The 21,413-nt window shown below is 38.3% G+C and overlaps 1 long non-coding RNA gene across 1 annotated transcript; it reads left to right on the top strand.

The window, feature by feature from the left end:
* Positions 1-12,715: 12,715 nt before the first annotated feature.
* LOC140706535 (uncharacterized) lies at positions 12,716-20,378 on the top strand. Its single transcript, XR_012086203.2, has 3 exons — positions 12,716-12,825; positions 15,200-15,269; positions 20,279-20,378. It is a non-coding gene; the product is annotated as an uncharacterized LOC140706535 (long non-coding RNA).
* Positions 20,379-21,413: the final 1,035 nt, after the last annotated feature.

The raw sequence follows: 21,413 nt of genomic DNA, 5'->3' as shown, positions 1-21,413 counted from the left end.
CAACAACCCAGGGTTTTTTTGGAGCCTTGTAGCCAAAATGACTCCAGCCTGTGCTAAATTCCAGTCTTTTGCCTCTGGCGGAGACGGTCTGTTCAAAAGCCTGCTCTGAAATCATTGCCTCTGACAGTTCTTTGGGGTGCTTTGAAGATTTTTCCAGTATTTTAAAATATTGTTTTTGGACCACTGTTTTTTCTTACCACTCTTTTATTGCTGCAGTATGCAGGAGAAGGAAAGAGGTTTGACCTTATTTCACAGAGCAGCAGATATTCATATGGAGCTTTTGCCTCCCCCTCAACCAGCACAAGAGAGCAAGATGTACACAAGTCCAGAATATAATTTTTTTTTCTTAGCTGATAAAAGATTCATCTGTCCTTGTTTGTGCGGCTTGGGAATAAGGCATGATGAGGAATGCAGTTACTTGAGGCACATTAATGACTGACTGTTCTTTTTTTAAATGAGGGCATAAGGAAATTTCAAAAGTAATGAAAAAGTAACTTTTTTCTACTTATTTTTAATACGTAGTTGTTTTTAATAACCATTATAGGGATCATTTGAGTGTTTGAAGTTTTACACTGTTTCATCAGTGGGTTGTTATCCACTGTAATGTGGTGAACAGAGTGGCAGAACAGGACTCAGGAGACCAGGGTTCAAATCCATGCTCTGCCATGAAAATGTATGGATGAAAGGAGACTAGTAAAATTCTTAAATATCTCACTTACCTTGAAAGCCCTATTAGATGTCACTGTACACCGGTTCCAACTTGACAGCACATAACACACAAAAGATTTTTAAATTAGCATTATTAACAAGCACTGATATAAGCTTATGTTACTAAGGTAAAGGTAAAGGTTCCCCTTGACAATCTTTGTCCAGTCATGTTCGACTCTAGGGGGCGGTGCTCATCCCCGTTTCCAGGCCATAGAGCCAGCGTTTGTCCGAAGACAATCTTCCGTGGTCACATGGCAAGTGCGACTTAGACACGGAACGCTGTTACCTTCCCACCGAAGTGGTCCCTATTTACTTGCATTTACATGCTTTCGAACTGCTAGGTTGGCAGGAGCTGGGACAAGCGACGGGAGCTCACTCCGTCACGTGGATTCGATCTTACGACTGCTTGGTCTTTTGACCCTGCAGCACAGGCTTCTGCGGTTTAGCCCACAGCGCCACCACGTCCCTTATGTTACTAAAAATATATCAATTATAACGTACTTTTCTGGGGCTTTGTAATGAGTTATGTAACAATTCATGTTTTTTAAAAAACCAGCTTGCCATGCTGTAGATGCCTCAGCGTGGAAGATTGGCCACTTCCATTCAAATGACCTCAAAAATGGCCATTAAAAATAACTTTTAAAAGTAAATGGAAAATGAGTTGTTTTACTTTTGAATTATCAATTCATTATGCTCTCAAGGTATTGTTTTAGACAGAAAGGCAGAATACCAACATGGCTGCTCCACAGGTGCCTTCCTTACATTCAAGGGACATTTACCTGTCAAGGGACACTCAGGCTGATCATGGGGTGCAGTTTCTGCAAGTAGAAGATTATACCTGTTCTGTGTGATACTGATTGGTAATGTATGTGTACGCGCAGTACACACCTTATATCATCAAGAAAGAAGGTGCACATCCTGGTGCAATTTTGCAGATTTTGGTGAGGATGATGAATGGATAAAGTCTTGTGCAGTGCTTCAGTTTTAGTAAAGATGAACACATTTTATCTGTCTTGATGCTGCGGACGTAGGGGCCAGATTGACAGCTGGGTAAGGCCTGCGATAAAGCAAAAAGGAAGCCAACATGTGCTGGGTCTCAGGAGTTACGTTTTCAACTCATGTCTATTTTTATGATGACTTGCTGAATAGAAAGTATTTCGTCTGATATAGCTTTAAACATTTTCCCCAATCCATTTGACTTCAGGAGATGTGCAAAGCAACAGAAACCTCTGTTTGCTATCTTGGACGTGATTGGAATGATACTATTCAGTGACTTACTCTACTGATCCATTGTGTAAAGATGGAAGGGCCTGGGTTGCACTAACCTTTCTATAATCCTAAAAGTTCTATTTCTGTATGAACTTTAAAAAAAAAACGACACATGAATGGAGTGTATCAGTGGAACAGGAGTTTTGATACTTCGGTAGGTAGCTTATTAGTAGCGTAATTGTGCTTGCGAATGGAAAGTAAAGTATTATTGGCTATCTAATTATATGCTAAATGAGTTGCAAATTTGTATTAGGTTGGATACAAGAGAATAATTTCATATATGCAGCTTGAGCATCTTGGGGAGAGGTTGGGGTGTTATTCATATAGGTACAGTATTTACTGAGCAAAATGAAAATCCTTCAAAGACAGATATTATCCCCTTGGATTGCAGTTCCCATCATCTCAAGCCAGGATGGTCACTAGTCTGCTAGCTATGGATGACAGAAGCTTTAACCCAATACTTTTGGAAGGTAATAGTTTGTGGAAAGGTACGTTAAGTCAAAGCCTTCATCCCATGTGGCTGAGGTAGAAGAGGCAGTATTGTATATGTGCTCTTGGAGAGTCACACAGGGCAAAAGGTCAGAAAGGTGAGTGAAATCCTTTAAGAGAAAAGGGCACTTTTAGGCAGCTGTGAATTGCATTCTTGAAAGAGCACAGTTTATGTCTGCATAGTAATAAACGAAAGAGAGTGTGGAGTGGAGGACCTGTAGCAACACCAGTGAACCTGCAGCAACTCCAAGAAGACAATCCTGACATTACTGGAACAGAATGGGAAGGAGATGTGTCGCAGTGGCTAACACCATTAGATTGGAGAATCCTCAAGGTTGGACTAGAGCACGGGATGAAGCGTATCCCTCTCCATCAGAAAGGTCTGGGAAGAATTTTATCTCACAATATATGAAGCTAACGTCTGCTTTGTTAAGTGTATTAAATATGTCAGAACGTTTCTTCAGTGTGAGGTATTAAGTCAGATAACACTGAGGTATATTGCAGTTGGGCAATACATGAAGAGTGTTCTACCATTTTAACCTTTGATATCGTCCATTTCATTCAAGAGTAGAGGTTGAATGTTCATTTAGTTACATTATTAGAATCCATTACTGTCTCTTGAGTACTGGTGCTTTCCTGCTTTTATTGTGACAAGCTCCAGCTTGGAGCTGTTAAAGGACACCAATTTTGTTTGAGGAATAAATTACCGGCCAAAAATACAACGGCAGACAAAGGATGGAGATTTGAATTTCTAAATTACTGTTATATAATAAAAAAAGAAAGGGAAAACATTCATACTTTCAGAAGGAAGTAAAAAAAAAACCAGTCTTACAGCTTTTTACTGGTGCATGAAAATTATGGAGTAGACAAGCATGTGGAAAGTTTTGTGATTAAATCTGCATGTTAAATTAACTTTGAAAAATAACTGTGTGATGGTGCCAAGAGCCTTATTTTTCACTTTATTTTTAACACTTGTTTTTCTTATATTTGGCCAAGGTAGTGAAAAAAACCTTCCAACTACTACCTCACCAAACTGCTTTTCTGAAGCTCTTCCTAATTTGGATTAAAACAGACCATTAAGAGACTCAAATTGTGCAGTTAGACGGCTGATTGGGGCCATTTACAAGGAACCCAGATTTCCATTTCTACAACAGATGTGCTGGATACCAGTCTGTTTCCAGGTACAATTCAAATGCTGGCGATGACCTATAAAGTCATAGGCAACTTTCATCCAGGGTAGATTTCAATTCCCAGAATTCTCCAATGGCAGCCCAGGAACTGAAATCAGCAGATTGTGGCCTCCATCCCACAGAGCAGGAATTTAGAGTGATTTATCTACACTCTTAGCCTCCTCCCATCTTCGTGTTTCCTGTGGTTGATTTCTTTACAATTGAAGTTGCCACCATGCTTTCTAGGAGGAGGTATAGTTCTTCGGGAAGAGCATTCTATAGAGTCTAATAATGGGCAGCAAAATTATACCTTCTAGGCTGAATGCTCAGATGTCAAGATTTCCCATCTGTTGAGGTCCATTCCTAAGGCCTAAGTAAGTAAGTAAATGTAATCCTAGAAGAAGGATCACTGATGGTCATACTGCCGTTTTTATTTGCAAAATATAAACAAGCATATATAAGATTTCTGTTGGTGGAGGAAAAATAGCTTGAGTCCACTCTACATGTTGGGTGATTCATATATAGAGAGAGCATATACAGTATATATATATATATCTCTCTCTCTTTTTGGGAATTTATAGGGTAAGTAATTTTTTCCCCATAAGCTTCCTGGGGCAGCAGGAGAAAGGAGAAACAGCTGCAAGTAAAATGAATTATTCAGGCAAACCAACCTCAGGTGAGTAGTCTATATATTTTCTTCGGCTGGGATAGGGGTAGAATATTAGAACAATTTTCCAGGACAAGTCTAAAAGGGTTTCTGACCTCGTTTCTTATCCACTTGAAGTAGATAATTTACTGTTCCAAATCATGAAATGGAACAGGTAGGTTGCATGTGAACAGAAACCAATTTAAACAGTTCTCTCCATCCATTGCTTCATCGGCAAAGCAACTATTTATGAGCTTAGTGCCAGAATTACATTAAGCTACATAAAATTACATAGCTCAGTTTGTGTAGCATCCCTAACACAAAATAAAAGAATAAAAATTAAAAGTTTTGTTTTGAATTTCCTTCCTTCCTTCCTATGCCATCCCATTAGTGTGAACATTCTCTGGGTGGTTCACAACATGTCAAATAACCATTAAAATCAACAATACAAAATTACAATCTACAATAAATACAGTAAAATATGTAAAATATGCATCACAGCTCATAAATAGTTACTTCTTTGTTCAAGCATCTTATTTGGGATGGAGAGCCATTTGAATTTGCAGTTGGTGTCTGTTCAATAAATGCAGTTAAATAACATAAAATCCAGTTGCTAGCTTTAAAAAACCTTGTATTTAAATAGAATTAAGCAAATCTAAGATAAATTTGGTTAAAAGCACTAATAAAAGCCAGTTTTATATAATTCTATTTTTATTAATTTCCAAAAAAAAAAAAAAAAAAAAAAAGAGGAATGGCACCTGATGAACCTCTGTAGGAACCGTCTTCCATAGGAATGGGACCAGGACAGAAAAAACATGGTTCCTGGTGTTGGCTCTTTTGGCTTCCTTTTAAGTGTCACAATTTTAAACATCAAAGACTGTGAGGAGCAGGTGAGACGTGTATCTGTTTTGTGGGAGAGGCATTCTGGTAAATATTGAGATTCTAAACCATTCAGGGTTGTATAGGACATGAGCAGCACCTTTAATTGGGCACAAAACTAATAGGGATGTGTGCCAATGAAAGTGTGCCAGTACTGGGATATGTGTTCATTTTTGCTGATGCCTGTACTAAGTCTGGCCACCTCATTTTAGACCTGCTAAAGTTTCTGTACCTTCAAAGGCAGCCCTACATATACTCTATTTTACCAACCCACTCACCATTGTTGTTGCACATTTCTTATCCAGGTAGAGGCACAGCTGGGCAAATCAACTGAAGTTGATGAAAGGCACTCTTGTCCACAACATATATTTCCACCTCCATAAAGAGATGGGTCGAAAAGTACACCCGAATTGTGAACCTGATCCTTTAGAGAGGTGTAATCCCATCAAGGTTAGGTAAATATCTCTTGAACAGGTCCAGCAATAACAGTAGGATCTCCATCTTATCTGGATTCAGTTTATTAGCCCCTGTCCTGTCCATTATCAATGCTAGGCAGTACTCAAGGACTTCTACAGTATCACCTGCAGATGAGGACAAGGAGAGTCAGAGCTGTGCATCATGTGCATTTTGATTAAATGAACTGTCTGACCTCTCCCAGTGGCTTCATATAGATAGTAAATAGCATTGGGGAAATGGCTAATCCAGAGACATCACCTCCCCAAGCTGGGACTGGCCCTCCAGGAAGAACTGGATCCAACAAAGAATGAAGCCCTGAAGTCCTAAACTCAATAGCTATCTCAGAAGGATACGGTTCTTGACGGTATTAAAGGTCACAGAAAGATCCATGAAGACCAGCAAGGTTGCACTCCCCCTTTCTGCCTACCTCAGGAGATTGTCTTGAAGGGTGACCAATGCTATTTCAGTTCCATGGTGCAAGTTGAAATCTGATAAAAAGATCTAAGCTATTTGTTTCCTCCAAGAACTCCTGCAGCTGATTCACCACCACCCTCTTTATCAACTTGCCGAAGAATGGAATATTAGCAACAGGCCTATAGTTATTAAAGCCATCTGTTGCTAAATTTGGTTTCTTTGGAATGGGACTTATACTGGTTTCTCTTAAATGGGAAGGTAAATGATCCTCCTGTAGAGATGCATTAAGGATGGATGTAGCCCATTCTATGGTCAACAACTTTGTTGATTTTAAGAGCCATGATGGGCAGCAATCTAGCCAGGAGGAGGTGGTTTTGCTGTGTGCAAGTGCCTTGTCCACATCCTCAGGCTCTATTAACTGAAACAAATCCAGTTTTATTTGTGAACTAGTGAGCCAAGGGAGTGGTCTTTGGCAGGTCTAGATCCTGCCTGCACAGGGGTTGAGTTCATTTACCCTTTCCCAAAAATTCGCTGGGAAAGATTTACCTTCAGCTTCTGCTTGCCTATAGCAAAGATGGCTGCTCTCTCAATCAGCATTTCCAAAAGGAGGTCGAGGAGTAAATCCGGGTCCTGAGAAAGCTGTGGCTCATGTTGTTATCCTTCCTACAAAACACTGCAGGTAGGAGAATTTGCTTCCTATCCCATTTTAGTTCCCTGCTCTTGCTGTAAATCAAGGCAGACTGAAATGAGAGATAGAGAAAGAAATGTATTTGCCTTTCTTTTTTCAGCTTTCTCAAGATGGTTGGTTATAAAACAACAAGTGACAGGAAGCTGAGAGCCAGACTGAGTTGGTGCCTGCCATGACCTTTGTAAGACAGACTTCTTCACTTGCTTTGGCAAGGCACTTCAGTCTATAAACATAATGGTATTCTAAGTGATTTTCACCTTGTTTGTATGCTTTGTTGATATGCTTTACTTGGTGAATGACCCGAGAATTCAGCTCCTTAGTACTCTTTCACTTTGCTTTTCAAATATATTTGGTTTAATCTGAAATCTAGAGCAGTGTTGACACTTGGCTTCTGTGAGAGAATGGGTTCTTCGGAGTCAGGCCTGTCATTCAGCACAACTGTGACAAGGTGTGGATAAAAACACCAGAATATTCCGAGGGTCTGCACTAGCTTTCTTCACAGAATGTACAGTATATCAGCACAAAAAGGGCAAGCAAGGAAAGGGGTCCCTTCAGCATAGGTGTACCAGATTATTTTCAAAGATTCTCTTTTTATTTGTTCTTCAAGGGGAAAAAATCCCTCTATATGATGAGTGATGTTCTGTTTGTTAAAGGTGAGAGGTAAGACAATACCGCATCTCTGGCCTATCCTATTGACTGTCATGACAGACTGCATTTTGTTTTCAGGATGGTGTAGAGTTTCTAGATGAGTACCCAGATACTCAGATGGGTACTTGGAATAAATGTCATTTGTGACAGGGAGGGGGAGAAGTCCTGCCTGCTGCTTCAACTGGTTTATACTGAATTGTTCTTTCATTTTTTAAAATATAATTTATTTATTAAAACCCTATTAGAAGTGGTTTCTTCTAGAGTTAGGGAACACAAGGACATTTCATATTTTGGCTTCCTAGTCTGTATATTTAGCAGTCTCTCTTCCTCCCACCCACCACCCACACATTGAACCAGATTATCTTTTTTACACTCTTTGTCTCTCTCACTGTTGAGTGTTTTGTGAGAGTAAGTAAGCATTTACAACAAGATACTTCTACAATGTACTGCTGGATATACACATTTAATAAATACAACAGTTGAGGCAAAATACTATTCTGGCTGCTGGAAGGCATTTGTTAAGGAGATTGTTTCCTAATAGGGACAGAACTGGAGAGTAATTAGTTACCAATGTTATTCCTAAATAACTCCCCTTTCCAGTAATAAAGGCAAATAAAAAGGCATTCATGGGGCACAACACTATTATTTCTGCAATCTTGCTATTATTTTTTAGGTTTTAAAAATTATTACAAGGGTGTTTATTCACTGAATAGCACAGGAAAAATATTTCTTGTCTGCATGTGCATTATGCGCTATAGCTTGTTTAATAGAGTAGCAACTAAACAATCCTCAAGTTTCATTATTTTTAAAAATAATATTATTTCTTATGTTTAATGTTTTTCCATATTTTTAATTTACATTTCTATGTTGCCTTTCTCCCAATTAGTGATCCAGGGTGGCTCACAAGTTGCTAAAAACAAACTGACTAAAGCCACAAGAAACTGTGACTTTAAAAAACAGTTAAATAAACACAGTATTAAAACAATTAGTTAAACCGTTTGAAAGATCTTTGAAACACTAAAAACACATGAAACAAAAATAATATCCAGCACATAAAATCAAAAATAGTTCTTAAAAGCCTGTCTTTAAAAGCCTGTCTAGATTATCACTAGAATGATTGTCTTTTTCTGAGCAAATTATTAATTTGAAGAATTTTGGTCTAATAACAATTTTCAAATGTATAAAACTGAGACTAGTAAAGAGTCACAGGACAGAAAACAATAACTTTTAATTGTTTGTTATCCTGTCTCCTCTCTGTCCCAGAAGAAAAAGTTGCTTTTCAGAACAAATTTTGAGCTGAAAAACACTAGAGGGGAGAGGGTTAAATAGGAAATGTTCACTGAACCCTCTCCTCTTCAGATATAGCATGCCCCATTTGACTTTGCATTTTAAGAAAGGCAGTGAAAACAGAAGACTAGAATGGAACTCCATGTAACATGAAATTTGAGCCCACGTCATATTGTTAATATGTGCTTGCAATAAAAGCAAACATTCTGACATTTTTCTTCTAATTCTACCGCCTATTGTAAAAATATCCCATATATTATAATGCTCAAAATACATCCTAATAGATTTTATTTTTTTCAGTTTTTCATGTTTTGAAATTATTACCCTGAAATGGACCAATTTAATGTGGGAAACTACATAGTATAGCTTTCAAATTTTATGCATTTTATTATTATCCATCTCTGCCAAGGACTAGCAAAGGGGAGGGAGGACAGGCTGATTGTTCCCATTGCTCAGACCACATGCTACCTATGATCAATGTAATACAGCACATACAATTTACAGCAGAGTCATTTTAGTCCTTTCTCAATTTTTATATACCAAGATGAAAAATCAAACTGGACATTAAGTGAAATATGTATTTCCTATAATCAACCTGTACTGATTCCAGCAACAGGATTTCCTCAGAGATACTGTACATGTGTCAGTGATCAATTGCAAATTAAGTCCATACAGATCAGTCATTCACAAAGCAATACAGCACATGTTTAGTACAAGCTGAGGAAAATCATATGCTATGATGAACAGACTTCTTTCACCACTTGGGGGAACACCTTTGGGGAAAAATGTGACAGCTAGTTTTAGGGTCTAATTTGAGCCAAGTAGAACACGAAAGACAATACCTGGGGCCAAAGTGGACAAGATATGGCACCCTTAATTGGAGTGTCAAGCATCTTAAAAGTGTAAAAGCAGGCATGTCCCCACTAAATTGGATTGGAACCATACCCCCGTGAAAGGCAGGGTTCTTATCCCTGTTTCTGTCCTTTGGGATGCATTGAAACAACTGTTTCTCAGGAGATTCACAAGCCTTGACATCGACTGCTTTGTTTCAGCCGTATGGAAAATTGATATTCAGCCCTGAATCCAGTTGGTAATCCCAATTAAAACAGACCCAGTGAGTCAGTTGACTCACTATTCCACAACTGATTGAATGGGCTTGCTCAACTGGATTTAGGCCTGAATCTATGAGGCTGGAGTTTGTGTTGTTGCATAAATAGAAGCACTGTGGTCGGCAACAAAAAGGAAGTCATTCCTACTCTGGCATAGAATGTTACTTGGAACAGATCATGATGAATCTCCTGTATGAAAGACCTGATGTCTTTTTGTACTCAGCTGTTTATGACACACAAGGTTAATGGTGACTGCTGACAACAGTAATGAAATAAATCTTTGCAACAACTTAAATCTTCCGCAGCTGACAGTTAATGGCTTATGCTGGAGCTCCTGGAGCGCTTTCAAGGACATCATAAGGGACATCATGTTCTCTATCACTACATCTTCTTTTTGTTGCTTTCAAACAATTTCCCCTCTTTTTCTTTCCAAATTCTCATAATATGCGGCTTTTCCATGTTCCCTCTTCCCCTATTGTATTGATTCTTCCTTTCTTGTTTCAGTCCATTATGCTTTCAAGCTTATCTTTGTAAACCTTTGAAAACATTTAACACCTTCTTGTGTGGAAAGCAGTGTTCTGAGGAGGGGAAGCTCCATTGCATGTTAAGAGCTCCCCTCCTCTCTATATTTGCTTAATCACAACTCTATGAAGTAGGTCAGTCTGAGAGTGTGTGAGTGGCCCAAGGTTAACCATTGGGCTTCATGGCCGAGTGGGGATTTGAACCAAGTCTACTGAACTGCTGCCCTTGCTGGAGAGGGGAGGTGGGCCAGGCTGGCTGAGCTCCTGCCTGGATTGGCACACTGCCAGAGCAGGAGGACCCGTCGTGGTGTACAACAACAGATCAGTGGAGCTGCTGGTCCAGAGGAAGGCTGGGTTGACACACAACAGCTGTGTTACCAGGCAGAGATATTCGGATCCAGGGGATCCAAATAACTCAGCGTCCTTCTCTAATCATCATATGTTTGCTAGCATGGTCGTCTTCTCACATGTTGATGTAAATAAGATAACAGAATACCTAAGTAGGGCTTATATGCATATTCTCTGTACATGTATAAATAAAGACACATACACAGCCTTCAACTTTCCAAGTGCTTCTTTTTCCAACACTACAAAAACACATTAGGTAAAAATGAATAAACTAGTTCTAGGATATCTCACTACCAACTATATTTTATTTATTTATTTAAAATATTTTTACCCCGCCTTTCTCCTTAAAAAGGACCCAAGGCAGCTTGCATTATTAAAAGGCAGTATTTAAAGCTAACAACAGTGAGTGTACAAATATTAAGAAGGATTTTTAAAAACTGCCATACAAAAAATAGTAAATAAAACTGATACCAAAAACACATTCAAAAGCAACAAGGTACAAACATGCATTTAAAAACCTCACTCAGGCAGCCAGTCAGTAAGAGAAAGCTTGCCTGAAGAGAAAGGCATAAAGAAGGAAAGAAGGAACAAATAGCTGGGGGTGGGGTGGGGTAGGATGGAGAGTGTTGGAAAATGTCAGCATCCCTTGCCAACAAAAATGCCTGGTGCTTTGACCTGGACAGCACAGGCTCCACCAAAGCATTACTTGAATCACATACATTGCCACCTACATTCATACACATAGATCTCTTTGGCAAGTACCATGTTCATGCTGGCATAATGTAAAATTACACCGGCATAAATGTGCTGAGTGTTACACCCAGCCATGGAACTGCCCAATCAGTCATGTATCCCTAGTAACTTGGATAACACAGTGCACCAACAGAAATGCTTCAGGGGATAACACTTCCACTCAAAGAACTACTACATGCAAGACCTCAAGTTACATGCACATAGTTGGATAGTAGGGTTTTGATCTGTGTTTTCAAAATTTTATATTAATAATGCTTATCTTTTAAAACATGTGACAATTGGTTACAATCTTATCTCTAAAAAGGACCTGTTCTAAATAGTGATTTGGTGATTTCCCCATATAAATCCTCGACAAGTTTATTTTTAATTCATCCTTAATTGTTATGCCCTTTATTTGCTTTAGGACTGCATTTGTTTTGGATTATGGAGCAGAACTCATGACTCAAATAATTTAAACTATGGAACGGTCATACCTTCCATGGGTAGAAGCTGTATTCAAGGATGATGTTTACAGAAATGGTTAACATGCAAAGAGAGAGGGTACCCCCACCTCATCTGTCATCATTCTTCTCACATGGACTGTAGATCTTCTCTTAACTATTTCTGTATGTATATCGCCTGAATAGGGTTAGTGTGGAGGGCAGTTACTATTTTAACCACTAGCAGTGCAGAAGAATGTGCCTGTATAATACTTGTAAATTCACAGCCTGTGTAAATTAATCCAACATGATTTGGGACAAGATTTCTTGAACAGGCTCTGCACCATTGTATATGTCTCCCTCTTTTTAAGCACATATGATAAAATCCAATACTGTTATGAGTAGCCCTTCCTTCATACAGTGTAACTTCCCTCATGACCTTTACCCCACAGCCCCCAGAGTCACCCAAAATGTGCAAACCAGATTTTGAGGACATGTGAGACAAGTCACTTAGGAAACAGGAAGTCTTCCTAATTTTACTGACCAAAGCCACTGTGGTGCCACAAGTAACTCATTAGATGCCATACACAGGAATACATGAAGTTAGGAGATCAGGTAGTGATTTACCATGATCATTTTTGTCACTAGTCGTGAAGTTATTTGTGGAGGCCAGATAGAAATACATGCTTAGCAATACATCTTTTAGCAAGGTGAAATATGTAACTCTGTGCTCCTGTTATCACAACAATAGGTTGCAATTTCTTTAAAAAGGGCATCGTTTGTGACTCTTGGGGAGTGCTACAGCAAACACTCTGGATTTTATGTCCCTAAATTTACTGGAGTTGCAAGTATGGGGATTGAATTTGGGGTGATGTCCATCAATCATGCTGTTCTTGTTAACTGCATTTGTTAACAACTATAATTCTGTATTATTATTTTCTCTCTTTCCAGGATTTAAGATATTCTTCCAAAGTCGAGGCCCAGCCAAAATCACAGCCAATAATCCGAGATAACCCAGCAGGGTGAGGATTTGTGGCGTGGAATTTTATGTCACTATGCACCAGCATGGAATTTAATAATAGAAAACAGCAGGCATTTATTTGTTCAAAGTACTTGACCATAATAATAATCTAATTGTATTTTTTTATATACTGGCTCTTTCTTTTAATAGCTGAAGAAATTATAGAAATGAGGCCATTTATGTGCAGTTTTATTCTTGCAATGCCTTGATTTTGCTAACATTCTAAGGCAGGAGTCTTCATCCCACGCATTTATTTGGAAATCAAAGATGGATACAATACAGTAATTCATTTCAGAGTACCTGGACTTATTGATGTATGTGGCTGTTTGACTCACTTGACTCCATAACAGGCCAAAATACCAAAGTGCCCACAACCTAATCCCAAGCATTTTTTAGACTTCTTGGCATTAAGACAATAACAAAAATTGTCATATCACAATGTATGTGCATATGTGTGTACTTAGCATATAGTTTTATATGCCTATAGCCGCTCAGTACCTAAAATTAGATACTTGTTCCAAATTCTCTTGCCTAGTTATGCTTGTTTAACACAAAGAGCATAATTTTTGGAGTTCAATTATCTTAATTTAATAAATTACCATAGGTATACAGTGGTGCCTCGCATAGCGACGTTAATTCGTTCCACAAAAATCACTGCAGAATGAAAACATCGCTATGCGATATTAAAAAGCCCATAGAAACGCATTGAAATCCCTTCAATGCGTTCCTATGGGCTTAAAACTCACCGTTCAGCGAAGATCCTCCATAACGCCAACATTTTTGCTGCCTGGTAAGCGAGGAATCCGTCCCTAAACACAGCGGGCGGCCATTTTGTTTACTCAGTGGCCATTTTGAAACCACCGATCAGCTGGCCAAAAATGGGGGCTTTTCGATGATCGCTTCCCTGCGATCATCGCAAAGCGAAATTCCCCCATAGGGAACATCGCAAAGCGATCACTTTTGTGATTGCAAAAAATGCATCACAAAGCGATTTCGTCGTAAAACGAAGCGATCGCTATGCAAGGTACCACTGTAATCTGTTGCATACTGAACTGATATATAATATACACATATATTCAAAACCCATCTCAATGGGCTCAATATAAGCCAAGATTTCTTAGGCCATTATCAAATGTAACATATTGTGTTATATCTGCTGTAATTCCCAGCTATATTTACTTACTAACCAGCTGGTGCCACCTCACAAGCTCCATCGGTGATTAGAGATACTCACTGCTATATTGTCCCTGCTTCTTATCTATAGCCTGAAATTTATTTAGCCATCAATCATTGTCATTGTTTATAGAACGATGCTTCCTGCAATGGGAGATGAATATCAACAGTTGTCTTAAATGTTGTTCCGGTGCAAAACGCCGCATTATCTGCAACTTGTGCCCAGGAAACAGTCTCTTTATTTGGGGCCCATGTATATATGTAAAAATATTTGTCATGTAGTCTCGCATGTCTGAGGAAGTGGGATTGTTCATAAAAGCTCACATTAAAATATTGCAGTTAGTCTTTAAGGTGCCACAATATTTTTGCCTTCTTTATATTTTATTTTTCTTCTGTTTTGTACAACTGATAGTGCCTATAATAATTTATCAATTTAGGTAATTTTCCTCCACAAGTTGAGTCATTTGCACAGCCATAGAAGAGAATTTTGGCCACCACAGACGTAACATTTGCACTTTCAAATCCACAACTTGATTTTGGCCCCAGAGACTTACCAGCAGGCAATTATGTCCTAAAAAGACATGCTAGAAGCAAAGGGAGCTAATTTATGGATTTGTCCATTTAGCTTCATATGTTGCACTGACAGCAGCACTTGGAATTTCAAACAGGGGCTTGCAACCCTAAATAGAAACACCAGGAATTGAACCTGAAAGTTTTTGCATGCAAAGCAACTGACAGCTTTTAGCTACCAGATGCAGTCAGCTGCAGGACCCCTCCCTATTATTATGCCTGGTTGAGAGCTAATTTTTCAATCTGTGAAACAAGCAAAATGTACATTGGAGTCAATGACCAAAAAATGAGAAAGTCTGGAACATACACAATGGAAAGACTGAATGTCTTTTGAGATAACCATCAAAATTTATCAGCTAGGCACTTCAGTTTTGCTATTTTTCCATGAAATAGCTGGTTTGGTTTTATTAGTTTTACAATCCAACCATACTAGAAATCTGCAGAAATAATAATATCTGTGCCAGTACTAGATTTTTTTTAAAAACCAAGTTGTTGAAAATTAGCCCTTTGCCCACAATTAGATGAAGTCTAAGTGTTTTTTTTAAAGCATTCATATTTCATGAAAAATTGTGGTTTCATTTTGAGGGTTTTTGAAAAGCTTTTCCTGAAAATGAAATACTGTTTTATTTCAGGTGAAAATGAGGAAAAAGAAACCCATCCAGATCCATTGTGGGTAAAACAGTCTTAGAATGCCAAAGAATGGTGAGTTTTGCACACACCACATACCTCATATTGCTTGATTCAGAGTAGTCCCTGTGTGCTAGAGAAACATTTGTTCTAATATCTCCTGTCAGTTTACGTCTAGGTGTAATAGTTCCTAGAGCTGTGGATGAACATTTGAAAGACATCTAAAACCCGAGGAATGCCATTAATTTCAAGAAGACTCAAGCAAATGTATTTATTTATGTTTATTTTGAAATTATTTTGGATATTGTATTTGCGTTTTATGAACCATGGTTTGAAAGAAATTAGACAAAGTAAGGAGAGCACTGGAGTGTCACCCTGAGCAGTAGCAACGGATTCATCAACTTTTTAAGACCCAACTAAAAACTTGGATGTTTAAGCAGGCCTTCCCTCCAGTTAATGCTTAATTTTTCCTTCTTCACTTATATTCTGTTATTCTTTCCATCTTGAAGAATCTGCTTATTGATTTATAATTTCTTCTTTATCTTGGTATATTTATTTTTTATCTGAAGCTGCCTAGAGTGGTCGTAATGACCAGATAGGCGGGACATAAACAAACAAACAAACAAACATGCTTCTAATGAGCAGACACTATCTACCCACCCTTGTGAATACCATAGCTGTTATAAACATTAGAAATTTGCTTTCTAAAATCATATATCAACATCTGCTGACAACTTCATTCTGCACTCAAAAGGATCTCTATAGATTTCCTGCACTCTGGTTGAAGCACAGCACATGCAAACCTTGTTTATTTGTATGACAGAGGCGTGTGTGATCTAAATACAGACATTATTTCAAGAGGATTGAAATGCCTGCCATAACTGTGTGGCAGTACTAGCTGGAGGTATAGCATTTACTAATACTAATACTAATTGTAACAGATACTTAGTTTTTTTTGTTAAAACTTGTATCTATTATATAATACCATTCAATGTTTTTATAATTTTGAGCTTGGTGTATTAGAAGAATAATAATAATCAGAAACCGAAGAAGTCAAGATATTGTGGGATTTCTGGATCATAACATATGAGACATAGTAGTAATAGAATGAAGAAATGCCCGGATCTTCGACATTGCAGTTCCAGGGGATGCCAGAGTTGAAAATGAAGAATTGGAAAAACTAACAAAGAACAGAGACATGGCAATCAAAACATCCCACCTCTGGAAGAAACACACTTTAGTGGTCCCCATAGTCATTGGGGCTTTGGGGACAATATCAAGAAATGTCACACAGTACTATAAGCACTTGTAGATCTCAGAAATCACACCATCAGAGCTACAAAAAATGACAATATTAGGAACAGCATGCATACTTCATTGATATTTAACAGTTACTTAGGTTTTTGGTTAAAACTTGTATCTATTATATAATACCAGTCAATGTTTTTATAATTTTGACTGTACCTGGAGTTTAACAACAACAACAACAATTGTTGTTGTTGTTGTTGTTGTTGTTGTGACGGACAGATCAGTAACCATTCCTGTCCATCACAATGGAACCCTGATTTAACAACCAATTTAACAGAAGAGGCGGAACTAAGAAAATATAAGAAGAATGGAAGACAGTTAAAGATCAGTTAGGGATGAATTAGAGGTTAGAAGTTAGAGTTAGGAACTTCATTTAGGGATATCAGTTAGAGAGAAACAGTTTAGACAGTTAGGACCAGCCTTGTGTTAAAGAAGAATAGAGAGATAGAGAACAAGATAAGAAATGAATAAATACCTTGATTAACATGATTCTACATAAGCAAATATAAATGTTATGAAAGCACAGATTATTGAATGAATAAAATAAGACCATCCATGATTTACTTTATATGATTTACTTATAAACACTTAAATAAACATTGTTTTATTGAATAACACTGATTTATATTTATAGTTATATTTGATAGTTATATTTGATAGAGTTAGGAATAAATCCTCTGGTAGCAGCGGAAAGGGTTGAAAAGTAAAAGTGAACCCGGGTTGTGTGGAAGATCAAACAGGGGAACTGGGTGTGTGTGACAATAATAATAATAATAATAATAATAATAATAATAATAATAATAATAATAATAATAATAATAATAATAATAATAATAATAATAATAATAATAATAATAATAATAATAATAATAATAATAATAATAATAATAATAATAGCCTGCTGTCAAATGAATTCTGACTTCCCAGGGTTTTCTAGGTAGAGAATACACAGAATTCCAGAGTGCCCTGGATCTGTGCAGCTTGCCCTTCTCACAAAAGACACAGTGGGGAATCGAATTCCCAGCCTCTACCTAAACCACGTCACTATCTGGACCTACGATAAAACAGATTTCATACCTTACCCTTAAAGGCTTGATTTGCAGACCACTTTCAGTAGTTAACGAACTGAATTGTTCGTACAGGACAGTTTCTCAAATTCTATTGAACAGCTACTGGATAATGCAAAAAACTTATCTTCACACATAATGGTGTGGGGGGGGGGAAGAGAGGAAGAGAACCACAGGAAAATGGTTTAAAAGGGTACTTAGTTATTTTTCATGAGTACTATATTAATTTATGATGAATATATCAAACAAAATTTTTTTGAAGGAATAAAGTGGAAAACACAAACAAAATCAGAAGAAAGGAAGCTTTTACTTGACTCACCATTTAGAGTGCCTGTGGTTTTGAGGAGCACAGCATAGGAGCCAAGTCTGCATTGTATCTTTGACTTGTGCATAAATGAAATTTTGATGGCTCTGTTTTCACAAATCCCAGGTCCTGTTGTTAAGTAAAAGTGGCTACTGTCACAGACAGAGCACCTTTCCTGTCACTTTTTTTAAGAGAGGTGACTCAGCCTAAATCATAGTATGAAGTAGTAAATTTTCAGACTGGAAATTTAACTAGATGCCATTGAGAAGCCTGGCCACCTGCTTTGAAAAGTGATCTGGATGTCAATTCTCTCTCTCTCTCTCTGTTTTTGAACTATGCACAGCAGGTTCCTTGTGCTCTGGTGTTCATATTTGTTGGGAGAGTTTCAGTGGTAATGTTTATGTCTAGGGATAGCTCAATGAGCTGAAGGCAAATGTAGATGATACCTCCATTTGACCACTAAAAAGGAAGTCAGAAGCAAACGCTAGTTTTCAGCCCATAGAGCATGGCTTATCTTGGATGCTGCAGAAAGAACACAGAAGTTGTAAATGGCATGACTAGATATCTATGACAGGCTTCAAGACAAGGGATGCACAATCAAGCCAGAAGTGTTGTTTTAATTGTCCTAAACTCATCAGACAGGAGGCTGCCAGCCACCCAGCATTGCCCCTCTCACTTAATTGACTTACAAAGAGTTAAAGAAAATCCCCCCAAACATTGTTTTGTTATTTTTCCAGCCCATTTAATTAGGAGTATAACTCACTCTGATCATTGGGACTTACTTCTGCTTAGACATGCATAGGATTACACTGCTGACTCCCCTACCTCCAGTATGACTTGTGACCTGAGCCTGGAAATCTGGAAGATGAGTCATGGCATTCTGAAGAAACTACAGTGGTGCCTCGCAAGACGATGTTAATTCATTCTGCGAAAATCACTGTCTTATGAAAACATTGTCTTGCGAAATGAAAAAGCCCATCGAAATGCATCGAAACTGCATTCCAATGCATTCCAATGGGCTGAAAATTCACCGTCCAGCGAAGATCCTCCATAGAGGCGGCCATTTTTGCTGCCTGTAAAGTGGGGAATCCGTCCTGAAAACACAGCGGGGAGCCATTTTAGAACCGCCGATCAGCTGTTTCTAAATCATCGTTTAGCGAAAAATCGGTTCCCGAAGCAGGGAACCGAACATCGTTAACCGAATTTTCTCCATAGGAACATCGTTTTGCGATTGCAAAAGCAATCACAAAAACTTCATCGTAAAGTGGTTTCATCGTTTGAGGCAATCGTTAAGCAAGGCACCACTGTACTTGGATGAATAGCAAAACATTTCAACATAATAAGAAAGAAGTCCAATTGCCATGACTCAACTTCCAGAAAACTTCACCTGGATGACTCAGAATCTTCACATATATAGAGCCTGGAAAATTTATTCTTTTGATTGCATCTTCCAAAATCTCCCAATGTGACTTCTGGTTTCTAATGTAGACTCCCAACATAACTTCTCTGAATTTTGCATACAAAGCCTTTAAATCAGCTTTTGAATAAAAGGAACTGAGCGGTTTTACAAATTTTATTTATATTACAACTTCACCAAAAATAAATAGATTTTAAAAACAGAGGGAGAGAGAGAAATGAAATACTTTGAACATTTTTAAAGAGTAACACATTTATTTCAGTGTAAGTTTTCATCCCTGAGTCATCTAGATTTAGGCAGCTTTGATTTGATATTATGCTTGATTTATTTGGTATTTAATGTTTGGCATGTTTATGTTTCTGGGAGTGCTATGGGACCCACCTCTTGCGGTGCTGGTGGCGGCAGTGTTTCCCAGCAATAATTCTATGAGTTTGGGAGAATGACCAAGAACAGTCTTTATTGCAACTGAGGACATTGTCCTTAACTCCCTGCAGGAGCTTCATGGAAGTTGAGTTCCTTGCACTAATTCCTAAGGGAATGTCCTTTCAAGTCAGTCCTTTGTTAAGACCACAAGGAACCCTGAGAGCCTTGGTTGCACAAAGCAAGAAGTCCTGCCCTGGTCAACAGCTCTTCAAAGGCAAAGCCAGGCAGGGGATATTGGTGCCCACTTCTGTGCTCCTCCTTGAGCCACCTTTATCTCTCGCACTGGTGCTTTCATGACCAGCTCTGAAGCTGGGTCAGAGTGGCTGCTCTTGCTCCCATTGGATGAGGCAGGTGCCAAGCTTCTTTTGGAGGTATAATAGGCTCCTGGAGTCCTGCCTCTGGGTTTCCTTGTCCACAGCCACTTCCTTTGCCTAACAGGTGAGGCTCAGGAACTACAGCCCAGGGCTCCTCTTCTCAGGCAGAATTGGGTATCCCAAGCCTCAGCTACCTCTCCCCACATCTCTTCCTCCTCTGAAGTCTCCCTCTCTCCCTCTCCTCTTTCTAGGTGGCCCTCATCACCCAGCTTGCTCGCAGATGCCTGTTATCCTTCCCCCTTGCCTACTAGGAGCCCAGGAGAGTCTGCCCATAGAACTGTTAGTGACCTGCTCACAGTTTCATTTTTTTTTTTTTTGGATATGGTTCCTGCTGCCATCATAGTTTGCATATGTGCAGTTTAATCATTTTTAGTGTATGGCTTGCATTTGAACCGAAAAGTGGTATATAACTATATAAATATTATAAATCAGTCAGTCCTCTTCCATTTTACAGTGGTCATCTGAAAGTAATAGCTAACAGGACACATATTTTGATTCTTCTATTAATGTAAAGTTACCAGCGGTTACATGTGGTTAGAAACTGCCCACAATAACAACTGGGTGCAAAGCCAAGATACTTTCCCCCCCTTAAATTAACCATGTCAGAAAAAGAAAAAATAGAGGTGTAGTACCCTATGGATTCTTTTCAACAACAAACACAAAACAAAAGCGAAACAAACAAACAAACCAGAAAGAAAGAAGAAGAAGACATTATAGCACCTACAAAATGTTACATTTCTCTCTGTATGAAATCACTTCCAAGAGGGGAAAGAACAATTACTTATTCTGTAGCCCACACAGAATGTCATCGTAGGAGCCAAGATCTTCTGGCTCCCAAAATCCATGCTCATTTTGCTAAACCACAGTGGATTAAACTATTGTAAATAAAGTAGGACATAGATTCAAGAAAAACCTTCCCTGCCTCTTATTAATAGAAAACTATTGAAAACAGACAGGAGCAGCTATCTCTTAATTTCTTTCTCATGCAAAAGCAATTAGAACACATCAGAGTCACTCACTAGAAAACATGTCTTTAATTTATCTTCTTTAATTATCACCTGTTTGTACCAGCATCTGGTTTAAATTTTTTTTATTAGAAAGTTTGCCTGTTTTGAATTAATTATCGCTGGTGATTCATTTGCTCTTCTTAAAGTTTTTCTACTGAGCTAGTTACCCACCATATGGGAAAGGTCTAGAGGCATTTTTTCTTTCTTTCTTCCTGTATAATGCATGAAACTAGTGTTCTGTTGGATCACCTTACCACAGAGGTGCACCTAGTTACAAATCCTACAGGTTGCTTTGTGGATACGGTTGGATTTAAGAAGT

The sequence above is a fragment of the Pogona vitticeps genome, chromosome 1 (assembly GCF_051106095.1).
Source record: "Pogona vitticeps strain Pit_001003342236 chromosome 1, PviZW2.1, whole genome shotgun sequence".
Classification (NCBI taxonomy): Eukaryota; Metazoa; Chordata; class Lepidosauria; order Squamata; family Agamidae; genus Pogona; species Pogona vitticeps.
This window is presented reverse-complemented; position numbering and strand designations above follow the sequence as displayed.